The sequence below is a fragment of the Chenopodium album genome, chromosome 5, assembly GCF_948465745.1.
Source record: "Chenopodium album chromosome 5, dcCheAlbu1.1, whole genome shotgun sequence".
Classification (NCBI taxonomy): domain Eukaryota; kingdom Viridiplantae; phylum Streptophyta; class Magnoliopsida; order Caryophyllales; family Amaranthaceae; genus Chenopodium; species Chenopodium album.
The window spans coordinates 53,414,065-53,425,920 of record NC_137838.1 but is presented as its reverse complement, the minus strand read 5'-3'; positions in this window follow the sequence as shown (position 1 = coordinate 53,425,920).

Below are 11,856 nucleotides of genomic sequence, written 5' to 3'. Positions count from 1 at the left end.
TTCTAGGCTTTTCATTAATATGAACCAAGTGCATATCTTTTACAAATATAGTGAAATCCCTAGTATAATGTCTCCAATCTCCACTAACACATGGGGTTACTGCTCCTACCAAAATTAAGACAAACACCTAGAAATACGTCACATAACATAATCACTAATTAATTACATTATAAGATACCCTACATAATCACTACTTAAGTTCACAATAAGATACCCTACATAATCACTATTTAAGTACATAACAAGGTATTAATAATAACAAAAAGATCTTGGATTATAATCATCAATATTCTTGATATATTTCTTGGAAAGTCTTGTCTTGTCGAATAGCCTGATTCAATTAAAAGTCTTGGCATTTTTTTTTCTAAAAATAAAAAGCTCAGGAAGATGCATTAGCCAAAGAAGGTTTGACAGATCAATGGCCGTCTGTTTTCAACGAAGAGAAAGATTTAGGTATTTTCTTATTCTCCAAAATTTAAAATATTGTGTTTTAAAATAATTTTTATTAATTTGATTATTTATTCTATTTATTTAGAGCCCTTTTCCTAAATAATGTTGCCAAAAGCCTCAATTCCTAAATAACAGCCATTTTTTCATAAATTCCCAAATAACACCCATTTTTTCATAAATTCCCTAAATACTGTCCATGTAAGCAAATAGAAAAAAAATCAATTTTTTTTTCTATCGGTTCGGTGAGAAACCGCTACTTGAAGTGGCGGTTTTCAAAAACTGAAGACTGCTACTTGAAGTAGCGGTTTTTAGAATTGAAAACCGCTACTTCAAGTAGCGGTTTCTGCCGTATTTTCTTTTTTTTTTTGGTAAATATATAGCTAGCAATATGATTCTTTCAGCAAACGAATAATAAAAAAAAAAAAAAAAAAAAAAAACAAATTTTACATTACTATACTACTTCAAAATTGATACTTGTAATACTTCCGGGGTAGAAGAAAACTAAGCGCCATTTAAGATTGATAATACTCCAATCAAACCAAACAAAACATACAAAAAAAAAATATTAACTTAGTTTGTTAAATCTAAATTACATAATTACAGAAGTTGAAAATTAACAAGTGAATTGAAAAAATAATAACGAAATCAGGGCTTAAATTAAAAATTCAATTGAATTGAAACTAGGTACAAAATAGTAACCCTCCATCACTAATTTACTACATAAACATTGAAGTATTGATGACGCTAGTGACGGTAGAAGCTCCCTAGCGTCAAGCGTGGCTCCGAGAAACGACAAAAATAAGTGGATGGGGTGTTAAATTATGTAAATAATCTAGTATATAATTAGTTTGTAAATTACTAATGTAGCCTTAACCCAAACCCTAGTGTACACTTGTATTATATATTGATGTTTAATCAATGAGAAAGGCACGACAAATATTCACACATTCTCTCATGGTATCACGAGCTTAGGTTTTCAATCCGAACCCTAACTCTCTTCTTCTGCTCGTTTTCTCTGATTTTTCTTCTTCCTCTCTTCCTTGTTATTTTCGGCTATCTCATCCTCCATGGCCGATCAGAAAATTTATCCAGCCACCCATTTCAATAACATCAAGACTTGCATTCCGATCGTTTTTGATTACAAAGGCACTCAATACAACACTTGGTCTACTATATTCCAACTCCATAACCGCACGAATTTAGCAATCGACCACATCATACCACCGGTTTTAAACGAGAAGGAAAAAGCTCCTGAAACTTCTGATTAAGCTTTATGGCAGCGACTTGATGACATTGTTCGTCAATGGATTTACAATACTATCTCCAATGACCTACTCAATTCCATAACCGATCCCGATGATAAGGCTATTGATGCTTGGAATCTCTTAAAGATTTTTTTTCTCAATAACAAGTCTGCAATAGAGCTCCACCTTGATGCGCAATTTACCAACACCAAACTCAGCTCGATCAATTCGAGGGTGTTATGTCCTATTTTACTCACCTTAAGTCGTTGGCTTATAGTTCGAGGAATGTAGGCGACCCTGTCTCGGACAATAGGATGGTGCTTCAATTATTGAAAGGGCTTCTGGTGGATTATAAACCCTTTCGGAATTATGTACGGCAGCTTAACCCTATGCCTAGGTTCTTTTGACACTTTGAGGTTAATGCTTGAACTTGAGGAACAAGGCAACACCGCTGATGTTGCTATCGAATCTCACGAGGAGGCGCATATTTCTCAATCACCATCACGAATTCCAGACCTGGAGGAGAACAACCACAAATTTCTTGTAATTTTGGAGGTGCTAACAATCGTAATGGTGGTCTCAAGAATAACAAAGGCAAAGGGGGTGGCGGAAAAGGCAAGTCTGCCGCCGGACTAAGGTTGTAATTTTGTAATTTTGAAGTTGCAGGACCAAGGTTGGATGTTCCCACCTCACCCACAATATTGGGGCTACTGGAGTTAGCCTCCCTAGCAGAATCCTCCTTGCCAGTACCCAAGTTAGGGCCCAGGCCCAATGGCTTGGTCTCTAAGGACGAATCAGCAGCAGCTTGCTTCATAAGGTGTTCTTGGGCTTATTTTGTATCGGGTCCCCCTCCTTCTTCGGATTGCACTCCGACTAATATTAATCAAGCTATGCACAAGATGTCGTTGATGGATTCTAACTATTATATGGATACAGGTGCTACCTCACACATGATAAATTCTCAAGGTCATCTATCGACATATTTTCCTTTAAAAAATTGTAATTAAAATGCAATTATTGTTGGTGATGGTAGCAAAGTTCCAATAATTGGTTATGGTCACAAAAGCATGAACCAAAATAAACTTCAACTCAAAAATGTCCTTCATGTCCCAAAACTTGTCAAAAATCGCATTTCTTTTAGAAAATTAACTTTTGATAAAAATGTGTCTATTGAGTTTGATCCTTTTGGTTTTTCTGTGAAGGACTTGAAGACGGGGAGCAAAATAGTGAGATGTAATAGTCAAGGAAATCTCTATCCTTTCTTCACTGATCGTTGAGTAATCCATTCTTCCATTCCATCGGCTTTTTCAGTTATATCTCCTTGTATGTGGCATTCCCGATTAGGTCATCCTTGAAACGCAATTCTTAGTTCTTTATGTAGTAGTAAACTCATAAATTATAATAAGGCTAAAAAACATGTTTGTCATTCTTGTCTTTTGGGAAAATAATTCTCCAATTCTTAGCTCACTTGGTCACAAATAATATGTTCTTTTTCTTAATAATTACACGAATTTCTTATGGACTTTTCCGATCTCGTCCAAATCCCAAGTCTATAATCTCTTCATTCGTGTTAGAACATATATTCGGACTCAATTTGAGAAAGAAATTAAAGCATTAATCCCCTAGCTTGAACCCCACTGTGATCATACACTAAAGTACGGTGGCATCCAAAGGGAAAGAAGATAGAGTAAAAGAGTCGCCAACAAGTTTTTTTTAGGAACTTGTAAACCGTTCACAAGGTGAAGGTTACACCCCTTAACGATCCAAGAGATCGTCAACTCCATAAGGTCTTGAACCAAATAGGGTTCGGGGATTAAGGTACAAATCCAACCTAAAAGAGATTGAACCTGCCCTAATAATAGGCCTCTACTTTATTCAGATCGTATTCATGTGCGCTTTTTGACTAACATGCAATCAATAGGATTAACCCTAAACCTATTTATCTATGTTGGTTGAATATAATTCACAAATAAACTATTATTGGCCATCACTTGAATTATAATCATAATTAACCCTAAACAAAATTATTAATTTATCTTATTAAGCGTGATTACAAGTACAAATTCCTTTTAAACATACATAAAAGGTGTGATCAAGCAATAACAAAGTATATATCAAGAAACATAATAATAATCATAACAATTATAATAATAATTATAACAATTATGATCATAATAATAATAATAAAAATAATCATGTTAATAATAAAGCGTAATAATAGCAAGATCCTAGGCACGATACAAACAAGATTAATAACAAACCCTAGCATGTTACTAAGCAATAAAAATCAAATATTTAGCCCTAACATGATACTAACATGAATATTAGGAAAGAAAATAAAAGGCATCGCAGAAATCGTGATTGATATAAGCAAATCACCCTAAATATCATATTAAAGAAAGCATCCTAACATGATACTAGGAATCAATAAAACAATCTAAGCATGATTTCTACATAATAACATCAATAAAAACCATTGAAATACTTACTTGGATGCCTCGTACCTCTTTCTAATAATAAAATACACACGTTAGTAACTTCAAGGAAAATAATTAAATTAAAAATTTAATTAAATAATTGAAAGAGAGATTTGGGACCAAACCCTCAGAAATTAAACCTTTCACGTCTAGGGTGAAGGCAACTTCGAATATGGTTAGGTGTATCTAAGTCTAATGAGTGCGGAATTTTTATATTTGAGAGAAGGCTAGTTTAGAAAAGAATGAGAGAGAGAGAGAGTAATCAAGAAAATCTTGATGAGAGTTGGTGAATGAAAACGGAGTTTTTAGAAAGCTATTTATAGAGAAAATCAGCCAAAAAGATAAAACATAAAAAACAGAGTTTTGACGCAAAAAGCCAGATTAGCGCCAAACGCTGACCTTAGCGCCAGGCGCTAAGGCTAGCGCTAGGCGCCAAGCGTAGCGTCAAACGCTACAGCTGGCATTTGGCGCTGACTAAGAAATCGACACGTTTTCTTAAATCAGATAGAAATTGCCGTACAGGAGGATAAAATCGTATTTTCCTCATAAATGTTCTTTTATTCTGATTAAAACTCTAAAAGTCAACAAAAGTCAATTTATCAATGCTAATTTAATTAGGAATGAAAAGAACCTTCTAGAAGAATCTAGAAGACTAAAACCATTCCAAATTGCATTAGGAATGATAAATCCATATTAGACCCTCCTCTAGATCAATGGGCAGCATATAAGACTCAAACCAGGCCTAGTTTAGTAATTTGGCCATAACTTCCTCAATATTCATCGGAATTGGGCTTATAATATATCGTTGGAAAGCTCTTTTCAATCCCCATCCAACTACACTATTATTGGACCCATATCATGAACCAACTAAACTGGATTGGCAGTTTTCTTAAAATAGGTTTTCAAAAAAAGAGAGAAGAGAAAAGAAATTAAAACTATCCGCAACACTAAACTTTCCACACTTTCACTTCATTCGATTATGATTCGACATGAAAGTTACTCATCACTGGGTTTTATTTTGGGGAGACACAAATGGGTGTCTACAAGTATCATTTTTTAAGTGTTACTTTTTATTGCTTATGTAACACTTACTTATCCTTAGTAACATTTTTCTATAATATAGTAACACTTTACTAGACATTTGTATCACTTATGCAAACTGATGTAACACCTTGTTGGTTATTAGCTAACATTTTTAAATCATCTTTTGAAATATAGTATCATTATATTCGACATTATGTATCACTTTTTGCAAACTAATGTAACACCTTGTTAACTAGTAAGTAACATTTATCATTACTATTATTACTAGTATTAATATTTTATTATTATTATTATTATTATTATTATTATTATTATTATTATCATCATCATTATTACTATTATTATTATTATTATTATTATTATTATTATTATTATCATCATCATCATCATCATCATCATCATCATCATCATCATCATTATTATTATTATTATAACAAAAACATACAAAGTTAAACGATTTACAATAAATTAGTGGGGAGACTTTTTTTATTTTGTAAATATATAAAAGTAATATTAACATAGACAACAACAACCACAATTGTGAAATTAACATAAATGATAGGCAATAACATGAACTAGTATAATTTCTTGTTATCTTACAAAAAAAATCATAAACACCATTTTTTTTTTGTTTGGTTAAACAATCTAATGATCTAAATAAAAAGAAAATCAACTTCGGTCTTTAGACAACAGCAAACAGTAGTAGCACCAGTAACAACAGTAGACAAGAGTAACCCAGACAACAACAACAACAGTTAGTGATAACAGCTCACGTCTTCTAGCAGCGACATTGTTGTAGTTGTTTCTCTAGTTGCTCTTGGGATTCTGATCTCTTTCTAGAGCTTCTCTTTCATCACAACTTACAAAAATTCATGGGGGCTCACCTGCAATGAGTGAATCAAATTTTAACTCTGTATAGACTGGCGAATAATTACATTTGCAACTGAAATCCAATTTATACCTGTCCCGTAAATTTTCTTGCATGCCATATTTTGCGATTGAGTTCCCCAAAACGATGAACCAAGGAAGATTACAGTGTTTGTAGTTTCTCTTGTAATAGGGGAAAAAACCTCAACGGTGTAACCGCATAAGCGCTTGATTTATTTGTAACATTAACAAAATCAATCTTCTTAATGTTATTAAGCCCTACCTGAAAACAGAATGATTCAAATGGTCAACCGATCTTCTGTAACTGTAGGTGTCGTTTGAAGTACACCTACGTTAAAAGCATGTGTGAATATGCTTGGCACTCGTAGGAAGTGGGAATTGACATAATACGATTAGGGACAAATAAAGTAGGGAGCCGCCAACAAGTTTTTAAGGAACTTGTAAACCGTTCACGGATCATATAAAAGGCAACCACGATAAGGGACTACAATAGGCAACAACGATTGACCCGTGAAGGTTACACTCCATTCATAATCCATGAGCTTACAAACTCCATATGGTTCGGAACCACGAAAGGAGGATCGGGGATGATGGTACGAAGTGAGTCATGGAGTCACATTCGCCCGTATTGGCCTCTACTCGATTCTTATAGTGAAATGTGATTCCTGGGATCTCAAAGACATACAAACCAAAATATTCAATTTGCTCCAAACTATTATTAAGCTAAATTGGTTTAATATTAATGCAACACATAATTCTAAAATATTGTGATCACTTGAATTAAATAACAAGATTCAAAAGGAACCTATATCGGTTGTCCAAATTATCTTATTAGGCATGATTTTCAATTACATATTCCCTTTAAACATGCAATATGGTGATCAAAATAATAATAGAATAACATCAATATTGGAAGCAATTTAACAATAATAGTGTTAGTCAAATCAAATATAAAATAACCTAATCATGATACTAGCAATATAAAATAAAATAAGAGTAATTAAATTAATTAATTACTCACATTCTGCGCGTTCCTTTAAATTGCTACATCATGAATAAACTGTTAGTAACTTCAATAAAAAAAATATAGAGTAAATAAAAATTAAATTAAATAAAAAGTAGAGTTGATTTGGTCCAAACCCTCGGTTATTTGTACCTTTCACGCCTTTGTTTAAGGACGGAACCTCGGGTTAAGTATAGACTCCTTGGAGTGCTTAGGGGAATTGTTATGGAAGAATAAGGAGGCTAGAAATTAGGTTAAAGAGGGAGAAGAGAATGATTTTTGGTGTAAGGTGAGAGAGAATGATTATTGGTGCCCTGAACTGCAGAAAAGGGGGTCCTATTTATAGGGAAAATGAGCAGAGGGAACACGCGGAAGTCTAAAAAGATAAAAACCCTAAAAAATAATACCGTGTCACGGCAAAGAGCACCGTGACAGGCACCGTCAGACGGGGGAAGATTCCGTGACACGGGGAAAAACTGAGTGACGCGGGAAATAATTAGGTTACGGGAAGTGAAAACGCGTTTAGGGATTACGCGGAGAAAACACGGAGCAATCCCGCGGCACGGGATGTGCACCGTGACACGGGAAGAAATGCCGTTACACGGCATTTTCCACCGTGGCGCAGTGTAGTATGCCGTGTCACGATGTAAAAAGTACGCGAAAATTACACGGAATATCCCCGTGTCACGGAATGGGCACCGTGACACGGGAAATTGCACCATGACACGGTGGAAAATCCCGTGACACGGGAGAAAATTGTGCAGAATTACAAAAATGGGCACAGTGTCACAGGAATAAGCCCCGTGACACGTCAGCTTTTGCCGCGTCGCGACATTTTTGCTGCTGCGCGGTAATTTCAGTTTTTTACCCGTTTTAAAAATAATCATAACTTTTTATCCGTAACTCGGAATAAGGCATATAATATATCATTGGAAGTATTATCAAGTCTAATTTCCAACCCAATTTGAATCAAGTCCAAATGATATGTATATTTTAAGATATGGCCGTTTTAGTGGAAGGGTGTCGGTTTTAGGCTGAGTTTAGTGTTTTGCTCATATCTTTTTCGTTATAGCTCGGAATTGGGCTAATGATATATGGTTGGAAATCTTATTTAAAGGCCTATCCAAAAAAAATAATAATTGGATCAAAATTGTATAGCCATAAAATCAGTTTCTCTTAGTTTTCCGATGTGGAGACGAAAAGTGGAAAATAGGTTATGGTTTAGGGAAATGAGCTAGAATTTGGATTGGTTCATGAAATATATTGGATAGAACATGGATTTAAGCACTCCAAAAATTAAATACTCAACTCGACCAATAATGGCGGTGAAAGGTGTTCATCAACGGGTTTGGTTTTGGGGAGACATTTTTAGGTGTCTACAGAAGCCCCCACTTTGACTGAGTTTGTAGAAACGTCAGTTTCGAGAATGAAAGTCAAAGTAGCCGATAGGGACGGAGAATGATTTAAGACGTTTTGCGATCCTAAATCATTCTATATACGCTGATACCTGCAAAAAAATGTTAGTTTTACAGATAAAAGAGTAAAGGGATAGAACACTTATCTGACACCAGTGTATCGGTGACAAATGAGTTTGGTATTTTCCTATGCTTGAAGAAATCCACCGGATGACTTTTGTTGAAATGCTTTCCATGCAAGAGGAAATTCGACAGATGAGTTTGGTAGCTTTCTAAGCTTGAAGAAACCTACCGGATGACACTTTCCATGCTTGAGGAAAGTGACATATGAATTTGGCGTTTTTCTATGCTTGAAGAAATCCACCGATAATGCTTTCCATACTTGAGGAAAGCTGACAAAGGAATTTGGCGGTTTTCTATGCTTGAAGAAATCCACCGGATAATACTTTCCATGCTTGAGGAAAGTCGACAGATGATGAGATTGCAAGTCTCTGTGTATCGAGAACCTTGCGTCATGAAATGATGGTGGTTCGATTGTCCCCGAACGTGGGTTGTAGATGGTCCGCTTGTCCCCGGACGTGGGCTGTAGTTGGTTTGCTTATCCCCAAACGTGGGCTGTAGATGGTCCACTTGTCCCTGGACGTGGGCTGTAGATGGTCCGCTTGTCCCCGGACGTGGGCTGTAGATGGTCCGCTTGTCCCCGAACGTGGGCTGGTTGTAAATGGTCCGCTTGTCCCCAGACGTGGGCTGTAAATGGTCCGCTTGTCCCCAGACGTGGGCTGTAGATAAGACCTGCAAAATAAAATTTGCCAAGGGACTCATATATACTGTGATTGACTTGACATGACATGACATGTGTATGACTTGTGATTGTGTGTGTCTTGAGTGAGTGTGTGCACTGACACAAGCAATTAAAAATGCAAAAGCAAAAATTTTCCGTCATTTTTGTCATGAGTGGAGGGTACCGACTTTCTCCCGAAAAAGAAAGACATGAAAAATGAAGATTTGTTTTCGAACTTCCCTCGATGAGAAAATTTTGAAAAAGTTTTTTGAACTTCCTTACAAGAAAAAAACATGAAAAAGGGAAGAAGTTTTGAACCTCCTCGTTGAGCAAGACAAAATGAATCATATGGATTTAATTGCTTGTCTTGAAAATAATGTATGCATGATGCATGTCCTTAGGCCAGGAGGCTAAGGACAATTACATCATGTGAAACGATGAGTGAACTTAGGTCATGGAGCTAAGCATCATATATGGTGTAAAGAAGCGATCTTGAACGTCACTTAGGTCGTGAAGCTAAGCACATATATAAATGAAGTGATTATTGCATAATGAACGTTGCTTAGGTCAAGGAGCTAAGAACGATATGCTTTGTATGATTATAAGTGATTGATATAGAAATGTTACTCAGCACATTATGCGATGCATGAAATAATGAACATTGCTCAAGTCAAGAAGCTAAGCAAGTATACAATGTTTCTTTTAATGAATGTTGTCTTGAAAGATGATGAAGCATGCGCGGTAGGGAAACAAGATTTCATAAAAAAGGGTTCCTAAGGGAAAGATGATATGGATATGTATGTGTGAAAGAAGTGTGTGAAAGTGATACTAAGGCTGGCTGCAAAGGTTATGGTGATGGAAATTTATGTGAGAAGAGTAAAAATGGTGACTCTTTAGGCTGGGTAAGCTAATGTGATGTGGGTTCAAGCCCATAAGGCTAGCTCTAAATGGGTAAGGATATAGAGATAAGAATTGGATATTCTTTGACTCGATCATGTATAGATATGAATATGAATGTGGCCGCACCTTAATGTGAGGTTGCCTACGTATCCGTTAGGAATCAGGCCGAACGTAGCTCTAACCAAACTTTGCACAAGTGTATGTAAACCTCAAAGAGGTCTTTCAAGGGGTGTAATGTGGTTAAGTTGATGGTTTAAGGAAGAAAGGGGTAAAAGGCTCAAGACTTGAGAGAAGCCCCCAATATGTGTAATTGTGAATTTGAAAATTTTGAATTTTGCAAGTTTATTTTCTATATATATTTTTTTCTTTTTTTTTTTCATTCTTTTGAATCAATGTAGACAATCTTAGATCATGCGGTCCATCACTCACTTAGCATTCATGTTTCTCAGGCACGGTACCAAGCACTCGATGAGAGACGCAATTTGAGACATGTTCATATCAAAGACATTGGAACATTTGCCTTTAGACATTGTTTTATTGTTGCTTTGCTGCTTTTTTTTTTTTACTTGCTTTTTGAATGTTATACAATTACACATCTTCCAATCCCAGGGTTAAGTGAATGTGGGTTGAAGAAATGAAGGCCAAACGTTAGACGAGGCTCAAAATGGTTGATGAAGAAATGGAATGTGATTGAACAGTTAATAAGGAATGACAGGGTTGCAAAGGTGCCTCAAGTCATTGGTGTTCCTTGGGTTTAGTTCGGTAATTGATTTTTTTTTTTTTTTTTTTTTTGAGAATGAATGAATTCTATGATCGAGATGTAAAGGAAATTTGCTCATTTTATTAATGGAAAAGGTGAACGAAACACATGAAACATATAAAAATTCAAAGTGGAAAACCTATGCAAGACATGAATGGGGGAATAAAGATGAATGATAAAGAAAGAAATCATGAAATCTTGCACAAGGGATCTGCTGTGCGCCTTGCATTCATTACTTCTTGCCGCCTGGAGGTACATCAAGTTTGTTTGCATCCCTTAAGTCATGAATGACGTCCTTCAAATTCCAACATTGCTCCGTAGTGTGGCCCCTTCCTTGATGGTACTTGCAATGGGCATTGGGATTCCATTTAGCGCTCCTTTCTTCAGGTTTTGGCTCTGGAAATGGCCCAATAGGTGTGATCAAGCCTTGACCGTAAAGGTGATCAAAGGCCGCATCATAATTCATTCCTAAAGGAGTGTAAGTTCTTTTCTTCTTGGGCAATGGAGTATCAAGAGCTAACACTTCATTGAGATCAACTTGGCTTATATTGTTGGTAGTATTTTCGTGCTTAGAAGACGAAGAAGAAGGATGGTCGTTCTTCTTGTTTTCCAAGTGTTATTATTGTTACTATCAGCAGTCTTTATTAGCTCATCCTCGATATTGATGTCGATGTTGTATACAGCTTCGAAAGTGTTTAGTGGAAGAAATTTGAGATGTTCCCTATATTTATGAGTCAGATTTTGAATAAAGAGGTGAACCATCTCTCTTTATTTGGGAGGATCTACCAAGAGTGAAGCTGTTTTCCTCCACCTATTCAGGTAAGCGGTGAAGCCTTCATTCTCTTTCTGTTTGAGAATGGAGAGTTCACGTTCAGAAGTTTTAGTTTGAATGTT